General features: G+C 44.9%; 2 protein-coding genes across 2 annotated transcripts in view; both read right to left on the bottom strand.

The window, feature by feature from the left end:
- The window catches only part of LOC145423979 (ribonuclease inhibitor-like), a 204,605-nt gene extending 191,571 nt beyond the window's left edge, over positions 1-13,034 (bottom strand). The window contains exon 1 of the mRNA XM_080296821.1: positions 12,867-13,034. The gene's annotated coding sequence lies outside the window, so the exon portion shown is untranslated. The remainder of the gene's footprint in view (positions 1-12,866) is intronic.
- LOC145423961 (NACHT, LRR and PYD domains-containing protein 12-like) overlaps positions 1-16,385 on the bottom strand; it is a 943,237-nt gene that overhangs the window by 823,357 nt on the left and 103,495 nt on the right. The window lies entirely within an intron of this gene.

Raw genomic sequence — 16,385 nt, 5'->3', positions numbered from 1 at the left:
TTTTAAATGTCTTCACAATGTTAATTATTTCATTGGGGAATAAATCACGCCTGAGCTCTACCCACTTCGAGTCCAGAGAGTTTTATTCACACAGCGCTGGAAAGAGAAGCTGACCAGGGGTTACATTGGTGCCGTGAGCCGTCAATCGAGTGTTTGGACGGTGGACTCCTCTCAGCAACGTGGGCCAGTTTCAGCGCTGCACGTTTGTGATTCATTGTTGTTCTTTCTGACACATTTAAAAAAAAAAAAAAAAGGAGCATATATAGCATTTTTGTTCTATTCTAGTTGTTGTGATGGACATCACAGAGGAGGGATCGAGTACTCCTAATGTTGTTGGTAGGGGTAGGGGGTTGTTATGTTCCCCTTTGCGTTTGCGTTATGACACTCCTGTTAGTGGGCGTGGTTTTGTTAGGGGGGATAGTCAGGGGATCCCAGGGCCCCAGTCCAGTGAAGGGGTTGTTGTCCCTCCCCCTAGCCCTGTGTCACACACGTCTCAGAACAACAGTTCACCTTCTCCTAACCCAGATACTATTGCCACGGAGATTGTGAGTCAGATGGGGGATGTGATCCAACTGGTTGGTCAGAGAGTAGCGCAGAGTATCTTAACCCAGCTCAGCCCGTCTGCTAGTACCCCCTTACCTGCACCCACGGCCACACCTTTCCATGCTGTGTCATCTACATCTGCTGTTGATGCTGCGCCGGTGCAGTTTGTGTCCCACAGGAAGCTTAAGGACCCACCATGCTTCAGAGGGGATGGTTCTGATCTCATTTCTGTGAGAGAGTGGGAGGATCTGATGAGAGCCTTTATAAAGCTGGGGAGTCTGAGACCTGAAGAACAGGCTGAGGAGATTCTTGTTCATTTGAGAGGCAAGGCTAAGGATGTGGTCCAGGTTGGCATTAGAAACAGTGTCGTAGATGTCACACGTGATCCTGAGGCTATTTTTGGAATCCTGAGGAGACACTTTGACTCTGCTCAGTGCTCACCTCTTCCACTGGCAGACTTCTACACCACTCTCCCAGAGAAAGGCGAAAGTGCATTCGATTACTGGCTTAGGCTGCACCGTGCTGTTGATCTTGCTGTTGAGCGCCTGAAGGAACGAGGACAGGCATTGGGTAGCCCCAGCACTGAGGTCACCCGAATGTTCATCAAAAACTGTCCCTCCCCTGAGCTTGCCATGATCTTTAGATCAAAGACAATTGATAAATGGACAGCCAATGAGGTCCAGGAAATCCTGTGTGAGTCCCACTCTGGAGGAACGTTGAACTCAAGCAGCACGACAGCCGAGAGAGTTGCAGTGAATGCGCAGCAGATATCAACAGCGTTGCCTGTCCAGCCAACAGAGAAGCACATTCAGCCACAGTCGACAGATTCAGCTACTTTGGAGCGCCTCATAGGCATGCTTGAGAAGGTTCTTCTGCAAAGATCCTTTCAGCCTGGTTTGACCACGCGGCCTAACTCCAGACGTTCCAGGATTGAGGGCCTACATGATAAGCCCTGCTCCGTCTGTCATGATATGTCTCACACAGCTTTCATGCACTGCCGAGATCACAAACTCTGTTTTCTGTGCCACTCAAATGACCACACCAGGCGTGCCTGTCCTGGATCCTCGTCGTCTTCTGCCCCTCGACGGTCGGAAAACTAGTTGATCCACATTTGAGGGAGGAAAGTGTGGATCATCTGAGTGACTCTCCCACTTGCGACAGCGATGACCTGGGATCCTTGTATGAATCTCTGTGCTCCACTTCGCCACCTGGTACGACAGTTGTCTTCCAAATGACGCAAAGAATTAAGAAATCTGACAATTTGTTTTATACGGCTGTGGGGACTGTGGGCGGAGTTTCACTGAGAGCCATGATCGACAGTGGCTCTATGTCGTGCTCTATTAGTGAGGCTACTGCTAAGCGGCTTTTACAGTCCTGCCCTGATCTGAAGCTCGAACCAGCTAATGACATTGTTGTTGTTGGTGCTGGGGGTCACCAGTTCCAACCTAAAGCAGTTTGTGATTTGGAAGTGACTCTTTATGGTTTCAAGCTGCTCATCCCCATGCTGGTTATTCCAGGCCAAAGTGACGACATGATTATTGGCAGTAACGCTATTAAGTCGTTGATTCATGTAATGAAGAATACGGATGAGTATTGGAGGCTTGTATCTATCTCAGGTGATGTCACCAATGATGACTGTAGACAGTTTTTATCCATGCTTTCCAATGTTGAGCGTTGGCGAGGAGGGGCGGTGCCTGATAAGATTGGCACAGTGAAGTTGAGACAGCGTGTTACGCTGGAACCCTTTCAGGAACACCTTGTGTGGGGTAAATTACCTCCCTCTTCACCTCTATCAGCAGGCTGCACTGTTATTGTTGAGCCTACACAGTCTAATACTGAAGCTTAAAGGAATTTGTTGAAAGGAAGAGGCGGAGCTTATTTCCTGCAGGGAGAGGTTAGCAGTCTGTGTCTTTCTCATTTCTGACTCCTAAAGAGCTGAAAAACACAGGCTGTTATTGGCTGGCTGACACTGGGATTAATGTCCTTGAAGCCAGCAGTCTTTAATGTCCAGGTTCAGAACGGGCAGGTGAAAAACAGTCCTTTATGTCCTCTGATGTTCAATAAACTGTCCTGATTACTGAGGGAGCAGAGAAAGTGTCTCCATCACTCACCACAGCTGGATGCTCTGAAATCCTGGAATCCAGCTGTGGAGAGGAGCGCCGGCGGCGTGGACGCAGTTTAGTAATCAGGGAACGGGAGACAGGAGGGAAACACAGCTGGGACCAATTACACACACGAGACAGGAAACAGTAACACAGGACTGTCAAAGTAAAACAGGAAATATAACACAGAGTCCAAAGTAAGGAGACGTGGGACACAGTGAAGACACAGAAACAGAAACCAGAACTATAATCACAAAACAAACTCAGAAACATAAAGAATGAATCAGCTGATTCAGTGTTTGTGACAAAAACATGGATCCTGGTTAATAACTTTTATTTGTTTGTTTCTGTATTATTTTGTGTATCGTTCTTATGAGCTGTTGTTTTGTCAGTGAAATATTATTTCATTGTTTTAAGCTTTTTGTTGACTTTGAAGTGCTTAAGTTGATATTTTTGAACATTTAATTTGTTCGATTATTGTCGAGTCGATAAAACTGTCAAACGCACAGCTGCTTCCAGCACGGCCGGAGGAGAGGTGGCCGAGCAGACGCACAACACACACAGCTCACAGGTTTGCATTTCTAGATATTGCAGATGTTGCAGAAATTGAGAGTAAAGAACTCAGAGATCCAGCGCTGTCTCCTGCCCCTTATTTATACACCACAACACAACGACAGGCGTAACTCACACAAACGGGTAACATGAGGCTCAGATGCTTTGGACGTGTTCACATATACTGGACACAGAATGATGAAGATGGAGCTGCAGGAAGGAGGAAAAGAGGAAAAACACAGAAAAGATTCACAGATGTGGTGAAAAAGGACACGACAGCTTCTGTTTGTTAGTTTGGTTTTTCTTTATTTGGTAAAGATTCAGAAATAAAGAGAAGATCACATGTTTGAATATTATATTAACGTTCTGTAATTACAACAAGTTGTAAAATCTTTCCAGAGTGAGACAGAGACTGTGCAGAGACTGTAGAAGGACAGAGCAGCAGCAGAGCAGTCCAGATACACTGATGATCCTCTGTCAGATCCAGAGGGACACACAGGGCTGATGCTGGACTCTACATTGTGTCTGACAGTGGAGCTGTTCTCAGAGCAGTTCACTCTGCAGCACTGACAGTCATCTGCACTTCATTCCTCTGTCAGTCACTGCTGGATGAAGCTCTCCTCTCCACCTCCCAGTAACATGGCCCAGTCTCTACACACAAGCTGCTGCTGCTTCAACCTCTCTGGATCATCAGGACACAGCTGCTCCTCTCTCAGCACACACACCGTCCTGTTTACCATCATCAGCTCCACCTGCAGAGAGAAGGAGGAAGAGCAGAGGAGATAAACGAGTGTTTCCAGAGACTCTTCATCAGCTGTCAGTCAGTGATGCAGCACATCCAGTATAAAGAGCAGCAGGGACGTCAGTGCTGGGACTGTACTAGGACTCATTGTTGCTTCACTTTTTCTAATCTTTGGATTTTTATTGAAGTTGCTGAAAATGTTTTTCCCTCCTAGTTTGAGTTTGGACTTTCATTCATTAGAAGAACCTTGGTGTGTCCACTCTGAGCTCTGTAGGAACCCCAACAACAAGCCCAACAATCCAGATGGACGGTTCCAGCTGTTAACTGGAGGAATTCCATCCAAACATCTGCTCTCACTAAATTCTTCCTCACCTACAGACTGTGTTCTTCACTGCTTTAAACTTGGAAATCAATGCAGTCATTGGTCTGCGTGCTGCTTTGTTCAGAGAGCTGATTGGCTGTTGACAGTGTTTGATCAGAGCGTGTCAGCCGTTACTATGGTGACCATAAAGGTGAGAAACAGGAAGTGTTTGTGTCCAATCCTGAAGCCTGTCACCGTTCTCCTCTCACAGCTTCACTGAGAAGCTGCAGCTTTACAGGAAACACTGGATCTTTGTTTCATACTGACTGTGTTTAGTACAATACTGCTGACAGCACCACCCACTCACTCCATCACTCTACTGACCCCAGAGTCTCCAGTCTGTAGTCTGGACTCTTCTTAAGATCAGACAGCTGCTTCACATCTGGATCCTTCAGGTTGTTCCAGCTCAGGTACAGCACTCTCAGATGGGAGGGGTTGGACTTCAGTGCTGCTGCCAGATAATCACAGCTGATCTTTGACAAACCACAGATCTCCAATCTGTATAAAGAATGAAAGATGTAAGTTTATTAGACAAAGTGCTTGAAATCATTCAGTGTTTCATCATCTGTTCAGAGCTGAAGAAGGTTCAGAATGTAGAAGTTTAGAAAATGGAAACTCCAAACAGCTGAAGCCAACAGGAAGCAGCTTCAAACAGGAAACTGTGCAGAGTTTCAGACTATATGTCCTGATGCAGCCAGTTGGATTTTGGAGATTTGAATCTCTGTTCTGTGACTAAGTCCTTGAATCATTTCTTCCAGTTGGTCCAACAAGACAGACTAAGTATTGGACATGTGTTGTGGCTCCATCAGGGGAGCTTCTAAATGTGATGTGATGGCCCCTCTGGGTCTGTCAGGTCACAGCACTGACGAGAGCTCAAACTGGGCACACAGCTGTTCCAGTCTGGACCAAAGACTCTATACTGGGACTGAGGGACTGCTTTGACTGCACCCACTGGGACTTTTGAAAGGCTCATGTTCTCACTTAGATCATCGATTTCTACTGACATTTCTTTCTGGGAAAAATGGGGATTACTTTGGAAACAGGAAGTATTTTCCCCAATAAGCAGCCCTGGATTAGTAAATCACTCCAACATGTTCTCAGGCAGAAGAAGCTGTCTTGTTATGAGGGAGAGAAGAAAAAGATTGAGGCACAGAAACCTGTTGAAAGAGAGATAAAGCAGCTAAAATCAGGTGTAAAAGTAAAGCAGAGGATGAGCTGAATAAAGGACACTCAAGGCTGGCTTGGAAAGGAATGAAGTCCATGGTGGGGATGCAGAACAAGGAGCAAAGATGAATGTGATGCTGAATCAGCAGAAGACTTGGACTCATTTGATTCCAGCTTTGATATCATTGATTTCAATGAAGAGCTTTGTGATTGTAGCAAAGGGCTGGTAGCTCTGAGAGTCCCACTGATGAGGTGTTTGTGTGGAAATCTCTTAGTGGGACCAAAGAGAGAAAAAGCCCTGGTCCTGATGCTGTGGGAGGGAAATGATTGAAGTGTGCTGTGAGGAACTGACTGGGAGATTTTCACACATTTTCCAGTCCTCCTTGGAACAACAGGAAGTTCCCAGCATATGGAAACAAAGGTTAAGTGTCCTACGGCACTCAGTGATGATGGTGCTGTGGCCCCACCACCTCCACCTCTTTGTAAAGGAACTAACTGTAATCTGAAGCTTCAAATGGAACTAAGACTTCCTCCACTAGGTGGCAGTGTCTGATGAGAAAGTGTTAGTGGAGCTGGCCTGGAGTCAGAAACAGGAAGATGCAGGATTTGGGCTGAAATGGGCAAAAGTGGTTAGCACTAGTGCCTTAGAGCAAGAAGGTTGTAGGTTGAAGCTTGTTGGTCAGCTGGGCCTTTCTGTGGAGGTTGGATGTTCTCCCACAGTCCAATGAAATGCTGCTTAGGTTCATTGGTGCTTCTACATTGGCTGTAGGTGTGGATGTGAGGGAGTGCTTCTCTGTCGCTCTCTGTTGGCCCTGTGATGGACTGTTCACCTGTGCAGGTGGACCACGCCTCTTGCCCTATGACAGCTAGGGCACAGGCTGCAGCCCTGTGAGCCTAAGCTGAATAAACAGTTAGCAAAAATGATCCATAGATGGCCTGAAATCCCCCAGTTAGCAGTTTGGTAGATAGCTATGACATGCTAATCCCATCCAGCAGCTGTATTCTACCTGTAAGCTGATCCCTGCTGAGCCAAAGCACTTTTTCATATACAAATTACAACCTTTAATAGAAACCTATTGGTCAGCATCTTATTAGCCTGCTGTTAGCTTCATTCCACAGAAAACTGAGAGAAACTAACAGAGTTGATAAAGAATAAAGAGAAATGTGCTGATTTAAAGCCTTTGAAGTGCTTCAGATGATCTCTGTCCACTTCTGTCCACTCATTCATTCATGTAAGCTTTCTAATGCAGCTTTGATCTTCACAGTCTGCTTGATGAAACTCATTCTAACCCTGAATGTCAGAGTGTTCCTCCTTCTCTTTCCCATCATTCATGCTGGCAGTGGAGGAGATTTGGATGTTGGACTGTGTTTTGGATGATGTGTGTATGTTTGTGTTGCACTGCTGTCTGTAAAGCAAACGCACATTTTGCTTTGGATTTCAGTGTCACACAGACTTTAAGGTGCAATGAAGAGTTTGAGAGTTTCACAGTGAATTTTCCAGTGGAGGATTTTTCTTCTTCTTTGAAGGTTTGAAATGTGAACATTGTTCTGCTGCAGTCAATGGACTAAACCAGAGAAGAAGAAAACAGACTTTACCATGAAGATCCTCAGTGTGGATCAGTATAATATCAGCCTGATGTCTGCAGTTTAGTGTCAGCACAACTTTCACATCATATTCATCTCAGCACAACTAAAACATGCTGACTGACCTCAGAGTTTCAAGTTTACATCCTGGACTCTCCAGGAAACCACACAGATGCTTCACTCCTGGATCCTGCAGCTTGTTGTTTCCCCACAGCTCCAGCTGTCTCAGATGGGAGGGGTTGGACTTCAGTGCTGCTGCCAGATAATCACAGCTGATCTCTGACAAACCACAGCTCTCCAATCTGTATAAAGAATGAAAGATGTAAGTTTATTAGACAAAGTGCTTGAAATCATTCAGTGTTTCATCATCTGTTCAGAGCTGAAGAAGGTTCAGAATGTAGAAGTTTAGAAAATGGAAACTCCAAACAGCTGAAGCCAACAGGAAGCAGCTTCAAACAAACACAACAAGAGAAAAAACTCTGAATGTTTCACATTAAAGTCGAACATTTCTCATAAAAACAGGACAAAGACTTGAAAAAGTCGTGTTTTTCCTTCCAGGAACCACATGGCTTCACTTTTAAAGGTGAAGTGTGACAGAAATGGACATATTTGAAGTCCAACACCTTTTTCCAGTCACATTATTAAAGCAGACAAACTACAAGCTCATTTTCATTCCAACAAGTCATCTTCTGACCTGGACTAACAACACTGGTCTCTATGTGCAGCTGGCTGTGAGACCAGTGCTCAGGGAGCGTCTACAAAGTGCAACACTGAAAGAACATCACACACTCATTTGCTTCCAGCACTTTCACACAAACATCTACTGTCATTATTGTCACCAAACTCTGTGGATCCTTTATTGCAAATTCAAATGGGATCAAATGGTCAGACAAAAGAGGGTTATGAGGAAATATGATGAAATGTTGTGTATTAGCAGCAAGTTATTGAATCATTTTCCTCAGAAACCAAACAAAATGATTGACAAACATGTTTTTACAAACTCAGTGTTGGACTTGGATCAGCAGGATAAGCTGATGTTTAAAGGCATTTGAGTCTCGCTGTATGAGAGTCCAGTTCTTACTCAATATTTATGGATGATGTTCTTTCAGTGTTGCACTTTGTAGACGCTCCCTGAGCCTCACAGCCAGCTGCACATGGACCAGCTGACATTACCCAGCATTAGAGGCGGCTGTAAAAAATTCATGTTCCCATTTAAATGGTTTTAATTTGAATAAAACGATGTTGATTCATTCAATCCTGAATCGATGTTTAATATAAATGTATTTTGCCAGAATCTCAGCTTAAAGCTCACAAACTATTTCAACAAGCAGCAAACAGATAAAACAGTAAATGAGAGCAGCTAAACACACAAAGATGGAAACACAGAGCGTGGATCGTTCACTCGACGGCACGTACACGGACACGCCGTCGGGGCTGAAAGTGGACAGCTCACAGATCCTGAAGCTGCAGGTTTCATCTGTCTCCAACCAAAACTGAGTGAAGCAGCAGCAAAAGAAGATCCAAACTCTGCTTCACGTTTGATCAATATGCTCATGAATTCTCTCTGACTTTGGCTGTTCCTGCCTGCACAGCTCTCTCTCTCTCAGTGTACTCCAAGAACAGCTTCAAACATCTGTTTCTGCATCATTCACTGTTTATTAGCCACCAGTCTGCTGTTGTGTTCAGTGCTGTCGGCCTCTGACAGTAAAGCCTCATTTCTGCTGTTCCATGGAAACTTTTTAAAATGATGACAGATTACAAACTCTCAGCTGTGTCTGTAATCAAACCTCTGTAACTTTGCTTCACTTCAGCAGCATCAGCTCATGTTCACATGTTGCTTCATGGTTTGCTTCAGTTTTTGATCGACTGCAGAATATTTTGAAGGTTATCTGCTATAAAAAGCCAGAAGAGGAAAATCTGCTTCATGTGTTTCTGTTTGATCCTCAGTGACTTTGACACAAAGGCCTCTGCTGTGATGATCACACCTCTGATCAAGTCTCACAGTGTCACAACTGATAAATGATCAGAGTTAGAATATCTCTGACTGTCTGCTGTGTGCCATGACCTTTGACCTGCTAAAGACAGTCAGCTGTGGATTATTCATTGTTGTGTCTGATACTTAGAACTGTGAGGAAGAAGCTACACAGTTAATCAGGGTCCCCTCTCTCTGAATCAGGAAAGGTGGGCAGGCCGCGTGTGGGCCGCGGGCCATACGTTGAGTATCACTGTTTGAAATGTGAACATTGTTCTGCTGCAGTCAATGGACTAAACCAGAGAAGAAGAAAACAGACTTTACCATGAAGATCCTCAGTGTGGATCAGTATAATATCAGCCTGATGTCTGCAGTTTAGTGTCAGCACAACTTTCACATCATATTCATCTCAGCACAACTAAAACATGCTGACTGACCTCAGAGTTTCAAGTTTACATCCTGGACTCTCCAGGAAACCACACAGATGCTTCACTCCTGGATCCTGCAGCTTGTCGTTGTTTCTCAGGTCCAGCTGTCTCAGATGGGAGGGGTTGGACTTCAGTGCTGCTGCCAGATAATCACAGCTGATCTCTGACAAACCACAGAGAGTCAATCTGTATAAAGAATGAAAGATGTAAGTTTATTAGACAAAGTGCTTGAAATCATTCAGTGTTTCATCATCTGTTCAGAGCTGAAGAAGGTTCAGAATGTAGAAGTTTAGAAAATGGAAACTCCAAACAGCTGAAGCCAACAGGAAGCAGCTTCAAACAAACACAACAAGAGAAAAAACTCTGAATGTTTCACATTAAAGTCGTACATTTCTCATAAAAACAGGACAAAGACTTGAAAAAGTCGTGTTTTTCCTTCCAGGAACCACATGGCTTCACTTTTAAAGGTGAAGTGTGACAGAAATGGACATATTTGAAGTCCAACACCTTTTTCCAGTCACATTATTAAAGCAGACAAACTACAAGCTCATTTTGACAAACTGAGGCTCAAACTGAGCCACAGCTGAACCAGCATCCCTGTACAGCAGACACTTACAGCGCTTGGCTGCTTCCATTGGACCCTCTGCACAGAGCTTCAGTTTCCTCTTCTGGTCCCAAAGTGCAGAACAACAAGGTTTCAAACAGCTTCGTTCCAGCAGCATCAGCCACAGACATGCAGAGAGAATCCTTTGGTTGTGTTGTGCGTTTGCATATCTGCTGTCTGTGTTGCTTTGTGAGGATGGATCATCTCCTGCAGCTCCAGATAAACAAGCTGGACCTGAACCTGGTAGCTTCACTTAGAAGACACTTGTGACGGGAACGTGTGAGAAGTTTTGTGCAGACAAGTGTGGATTTAGAGTGTGGGACGAGCTCTCCACAGTCTTTGTGGAGATCCACATTCTGCATACTGCCTGTGAGAAGCTGCAGACATTTGTCCTCAAAATCCACTGAGCAGCTGCTCGTGGTGGTTTTAGCTTCATGTGTGCGTGTTAGCATGAAGCCTCAGTCACACTCTGCTGTGGACACGGTCACGGACAGCTGGACGCCTGATGGACGAGTCGTCCTTCCTGTTAAACTTCTTTGAGCATGAGAAGAGCATGAGAAGCTCAGTGGACACTGTTCAGTGTTTTAACTCTCGCTTTCACTTCAGCTTCCCCAACAACAGCACAAGCAGAGCAGCCCACTGCCTGCATGGCTGGGACAGCGCCCCCTGGCGACTGTAAACCACTACAACATGTAGACGGCCGTCTGCAGGCTGGATGTAGCACCACCGCAGAGACGTGCTGCAGCTCTGTTTAGTTACCCAGCTGACAGCAGAGGCTGTAGTTTACTGTTACCAACATGGAAAACTGAAGCTTCACCAGCTGGAGCTACAGAGCTGGAGAACAAAGGAGACTGAGAGGCCAGAATGATGTGGGAGGAAACATCAAGAGCCTGTTTGAAAGGAGACACATGTGGATGCTGTGCCAGTCTGTGGTCTGTCAGAAGTCAGCTGAGTCACACTGCAAGAAGCTGCAGAATCTCAGAGGAGGAGATTTGGAAGTGTTTGTGGGACAAACTGGACTCAAAGAAAGAAGATGTTTATGAAGTCTTTGGTGGAGGTGAGCAGTGTGAAGCAGAACACATGCAGATGAATCAGGAGGTCAGCATCAGTGTCTCCTTGTGGTGGACGGTAAAAGAATCAGAGCCAACGCTCCCGTCCACCCTCGGCATGAAGCAGTGCTGTTTCTGAAACAGGAGGACAAGTCCAGAGAAGACAGAGGAAGCAAAGATGAGGGTGGGACAGGACAGCAGGACTTCCTTCACACCTGCAGCTCCATCACACTGCTGTAGGTCCTCTTCATCACACATGTACCTGCAGCCTGTCTTCGAGTCCAGGAGTCACCTCCACACAGTGTAGAAGCCTCCTGTGCAGACCATGGAGTCCAGCCTCTGTCAGGGAAGTCGGCACTAAAGCCTGAAAGACTTCAATCTGTCTCTGCTCCACCCGAGAAAGACCAGCACCGTACTTGTTGTGCATTCAAGGAGGGAACATCAGCGCTGCATCGTGGGAACAACACCGCAGGAACAAAGACACAGCACGGCCGATGAAGGACGAGGACAAAGGAAAGGTGAGTGAGAAGACCCCGGTGGTGTGGACGGACCTGCAGGGGCTCCAAGACTGAGGAGCAGAGACGTCCATGTACCAGCTGAGGATGCTGCAGTGATCCAGGGAGCTCGGTCCAATCTGAGGCCGTGTGAACTACGTGGACCACAGTTTCTTCACAGACTTCAGCCACGTGAACATCTGGAGATCCAACAGTGCACGAGCTGTGAGCCATCAGCTGTTTCTCTCATCAGCTGCTGTAATGAGAGCTGCTGGAATCATCTCGAGCAGCAGGAAATCACTGATGTTGTTTCTAACCAAAGATATGGGACTGAGCTCCGCTGAGCTCCTTCTACTTTCATCCAGATAGAAACTGCTACAGTCTGCTGATTATTGCTTTGCCTCCATCACACGAGCTCTTTATCCTGTTCTTCACTCTCATTGGTTCTTTGTCTGCTTGTTTTTACAACAGTAGTCTTCTGATTGGTCAAAGAAGACAATCAGCTGTGACTAAATGTAGCTCCTACAGCAGTGATGGGAATAACTACTGAAGCTAATCCAGTATCAAAGCTCAGGAATCAGCAGCTCCCACCTCGTTTTCTTTCAACAACTATTTTTAGCTGCTGTGTTTTTGTGTTTCTGCAGACCTCAGACATCCTGCTGCTCTGGACAACTTTTTCATTCTTTTGTATCATTATTTTGCTTTTCTTTTATTATTATGTTATATGTATTAATATGTGAAACACTTATTCTTTGTGTTTTTGCTTTGCTCCTGTCAAACTGCTTTAATAAAATCTGCTGCACACTAAACTGTGGACGTTCCCTTTTTAACCCTTTGTGAAACAATAAAGGTTTAAATCTGAGTATTCATCTATGTTAGTGTTTAATGGGTCTAATAGGTTGCTTTGGCCTTTCCCAGTAATATCTTCCCTTGCAGTCTGTGGTCCAGGCTTCTAAAACCATCCCAGGTTAACAAGAACTACAATCTAGAGGAGAGCTGCCATAACAGGTGTGACTGATGAGATCTGACCTGCAAGGTTACTCAGGTTTGTTTGTATCAGGACAAGCAGGGAAGCCGCCTGGACGTCAAAGTAGTTAGAGCTGGGCGAGTGTCCTCACCCACATCGGCTTCACAACTCTGCATCATCTACTGAATAAGACTCAGAGCATCAGAGATTAGAAGGTCTACAAAGAGCTGAACCAGACTTCCTGTAGAAAGGTTTTAGTTCCACAGATCGACAGTGTCAGCACAACTAAAACGTGGAGACTGACCTCAGAGTTTCAATTTGATGTTGTGGATTCTCCAGAAGAACACACAGCTGCTTCACTCCTGAATCCTGCAGCTTGTGGTAGCTCAGGTCCACCTCTCTGGGATACGAAGGGTTGAGCTTCAGCACTGCTTCCAGATAATCACAGCTGATCTCTGACAAATCACAGCTCTCCAATCTGTATAGAGAATGAAAGATGTAAGTTTATTAGACAAAGTGCTTGAAATCATTCAGTGTTTCATCATCTGTTCAGAGCTGAAGAAGGTTCAGAATGTAGAAGTTTAGAAAATGGAAACTCCAAACAGCTGAAGCCAACAGGAAGCAGCTTCAAACAAACACAACAAGAGAAAAAACTCTGAATGTTTCACATTAAAGTCGTACATTTCTAACAAGAGTATTTTAAAGACAGCGTCACTGATGATCATCTTCTGCCCAGTAAAACTTTGGTTTTCCTCATGTGAGTGTTAATGATGCACAAAGACTGTGAGTGCAAAGAGGGAGCGAGGAGGATGACAGAGAGATGGTACAGGAGCATCAAGAACCCGGCGAGGAAATGAGCAGAAGGACTTTGGAGCCTGTTGGATTGAAGCTTTCACAGAGACGTGTTTGACTGGACACCACCAGGACAGACTTTTAATCCCAGGATTTGGATGAGCTTTCTGTCTTTATGGTCACAAATGATGCTGTAACTCTGTGAATGTCCTGGAACTGTCAGCAGTGTGGTTACGTCCTTTTGACCTGAGTTTCCACAGCTCTTATAACAGCAGTGTACATTCAGACTGAGACACGCTTCAGTCTGTATGGACCTGTTTCTGTAGCTGCCACCATCATTCTACATGTTTGTACATCAGCTTATCAAATCCTGTCTGCTGTCTTCATTTATTACTCTTCACCTTCTTCACTGTCACTGTGCACAGACACAGCTCCTCTCTGGAGCTAAACTTCTGCTTAATCTCCGCCTCTTTTCTTCATCCTCTACCTCTCTTTTCTCTTCTTCAGTGTTCTGCAGCCACAGAGCCTCACAGCCGTTAGCACGCCCATACCTGAGCAGCTAGCATTACCCAGCATTAGAGGCGGCTGTAAAAAATTCATGTTCCCATTTAAATGGTTTTAATTTGAATAAAACGATGTTGATTCATTCAATCCTGAATCGATGTTTAATATAAATGTATTTTGCCAGAATCTCAGCTTAAAGCTCACAAACTATTTCAACAAGCAGCAAACAGATAAAACAGTAAATGAGAGCAGCTAAACACACAAAGATGGAAACACAGAGCGTGGATCGTTCACTCGACGGCACGTACACGGACACGCCGTCGGGGCTGAAAGTGGACAGCTCACAGATCCTGAAGCTGCAGGTTTCATCTGTCTCCAACCAAAACTGAGTGAAGCAGCAGCAAAAGAAGATCCAAACTCTGCTTCACGTTTGATCAATATGCTCATGAATTCTCTCTGACTTTGGCTGTTCCTGCCTGCACAGCTCTCTCTCTCTCAGTGTACTCCAAGAACAGCTTCAAACATCTGTTTCTGCATCATTCACTGTTTATTAGCCACCAGTCTGCTGTTGTGTTCAGTGCTGTCGGCCTCTGACAGTAAAGCCTCATTTCTGCTGTTCCATGGAAACTTTTTAAAATGATGACAGATTACAAACTCTCAGCTGTGTCTGTAATCAAACCTCTGTAACTTTGCTTCACTTCAGCAGCATCAGCTCATGTTCACATGTTGCTTCATGGTTTGCTTCAGTTTTTGATCGACTGCAGAATATTTTGAAGGTTATCTGCTATAAAAAGCCAGAAGAGGAAAATCTGCTTCATGTGTTTCTGTTTGATCCTCAGTGACTTTGACACAAAGGCCTCTGCTGTGATGATCACACCTCTGATCAAGTCTCACAGTGTCACAACTGATAAATGATCAGAGTTAGAATATTTCTGACTGTCTGCTGTGTGCCGTGACCTTTGACCTGCTAAAGACAGTCAGCTGTGGATTATTCATTGTTGTGTCTGATACTTAGAACTGTGAGGAAGAAGCTACACAGTTAATCAGGGTCCCCTCTCTCTGAATCAGGAAAGGTGGGCAGGCCGCGTGTGGGCCGCGGGCCATACGTTGAGTATCACTGTTTGAAATGTGAACATTGTTCTGCTGCAGTCAATGGACTAAACCAGAGAAGAAGAAAACAGACTTTACCATGAAGATCCTCAGTGTGGATCAGTATAATATCAGCCTGATGTCTGCAGTTTAGTGTCAGCACAACTTTCACATCATATTCATCTCAGCACAACTAAAACATGCTGACTGACCTCAGAGTTTCAAGTTTACATCCTGGACTCTCCAGGAAACCACACAGATGCTTCACTCCTGGATCCTGCAGCTTGTCGTTGTTTCTCAGGTCCAGCTGTCTCAGATGGGAGGGGTTGGACTTCAGTGCTGCTGCCAGATAATCACAGCTGATCTCTGACAAACCACAGAGAGTCAATCTGTATAAAGAATGAAAGATGTAAGTTTATTAGACAAAGTGCTTGAAATCATTCAGTGTTTCATCATCTGTTCAGAGCTGAAGAAGGTTCAGAATGTAGAAGTTTAGAAAATGGAAACTCCAAACAGCTGAAGCCAACAGGAAGCAGCTTCAAACAAACACAACAAGAGAAAAAACTCTGAATGTTTCACATTAAAGTCGTACATTTCTCATAAAAACAGGACAAAGACTTGAAAAAGTCGTGTTTTTCCTTCCAGGAACCACATGGCTTCACTTTTAAAGGTGAAGTGTGACAGAAATGGACATATTTGAAGTCCAACACCTTTTTCCAGTCACATTATTAAAGCAGACAAACTACAAGCTCATTTTCATTCCAACAAGTCATCTTCTGACCTGAACTAACAACACTGGTCTCTATGTGCAGCTGGCTGTGAGACCAGTGCTCAGGGAGCGTCTACAAAGTGCAACACTGAAAGAACATCACACACTCATTTGCTTCCAGCACTTTCACACAAACATCTACTGTCATTATTGTCACCAAACTCTGTGGATCCTTTATTGCAAATTCAAATGGGATCAAATGGTCAGACAAAAGAGGGTTATGAGGAAATATGATGAAATGTTGTGTATTAGCAGCAAGTTATTGAATCATTTTCCTCAGAAACCAAACAAACTGATTGACAAACATGTTTTTACAAACTCAGTGTTGGACTTGGATCAGCAGGATAAGCTGATGTTTAAAGGCATTCGAGTCTCGCTGTATGAGAGTCCAGTTCTTACTCAATATTTATGGATGAATGAAACAGAGACTGCAGCAAACAGAGACTGCAGCGTGTTGTGCGCTCTGCTGAGAAGGTGATTGGCTGCAGACTCCCATCTTTGCAGGACCTGTACACCTCCAGGACATTGCGGCGTGCAGCTCGGATCTCAGCTGACCCTTCTCACCCTGGACACAGTCTGTTTGACCTGCTCCCCTCAGGCAGGAGGCTCCGGTCCATTCGCACCAGAACCTCTCGCCATAAGAACAGTTTCTTCCCCTCTGCTGTCGGA

This window comes from Astatotilapia calliptera, chromosome 23 (genome assembly GCF_964374335.1).
Source record: "Astatotilapia calliptera chromosome 23, fAstCal68.1, whole genome shotgun sequence".
NCBI classification, from domain to species: Eukaryota; Metazoa; Chordata; class Actinopteri; order Cichliformes; family Cichlidae; genus Astatotilapia; species Astatotilapia calliptera.
Note: the sequence above shows the minus strand (reverse complement) of the source record. Positions and strands in the feature narration are given on the sequence as shown.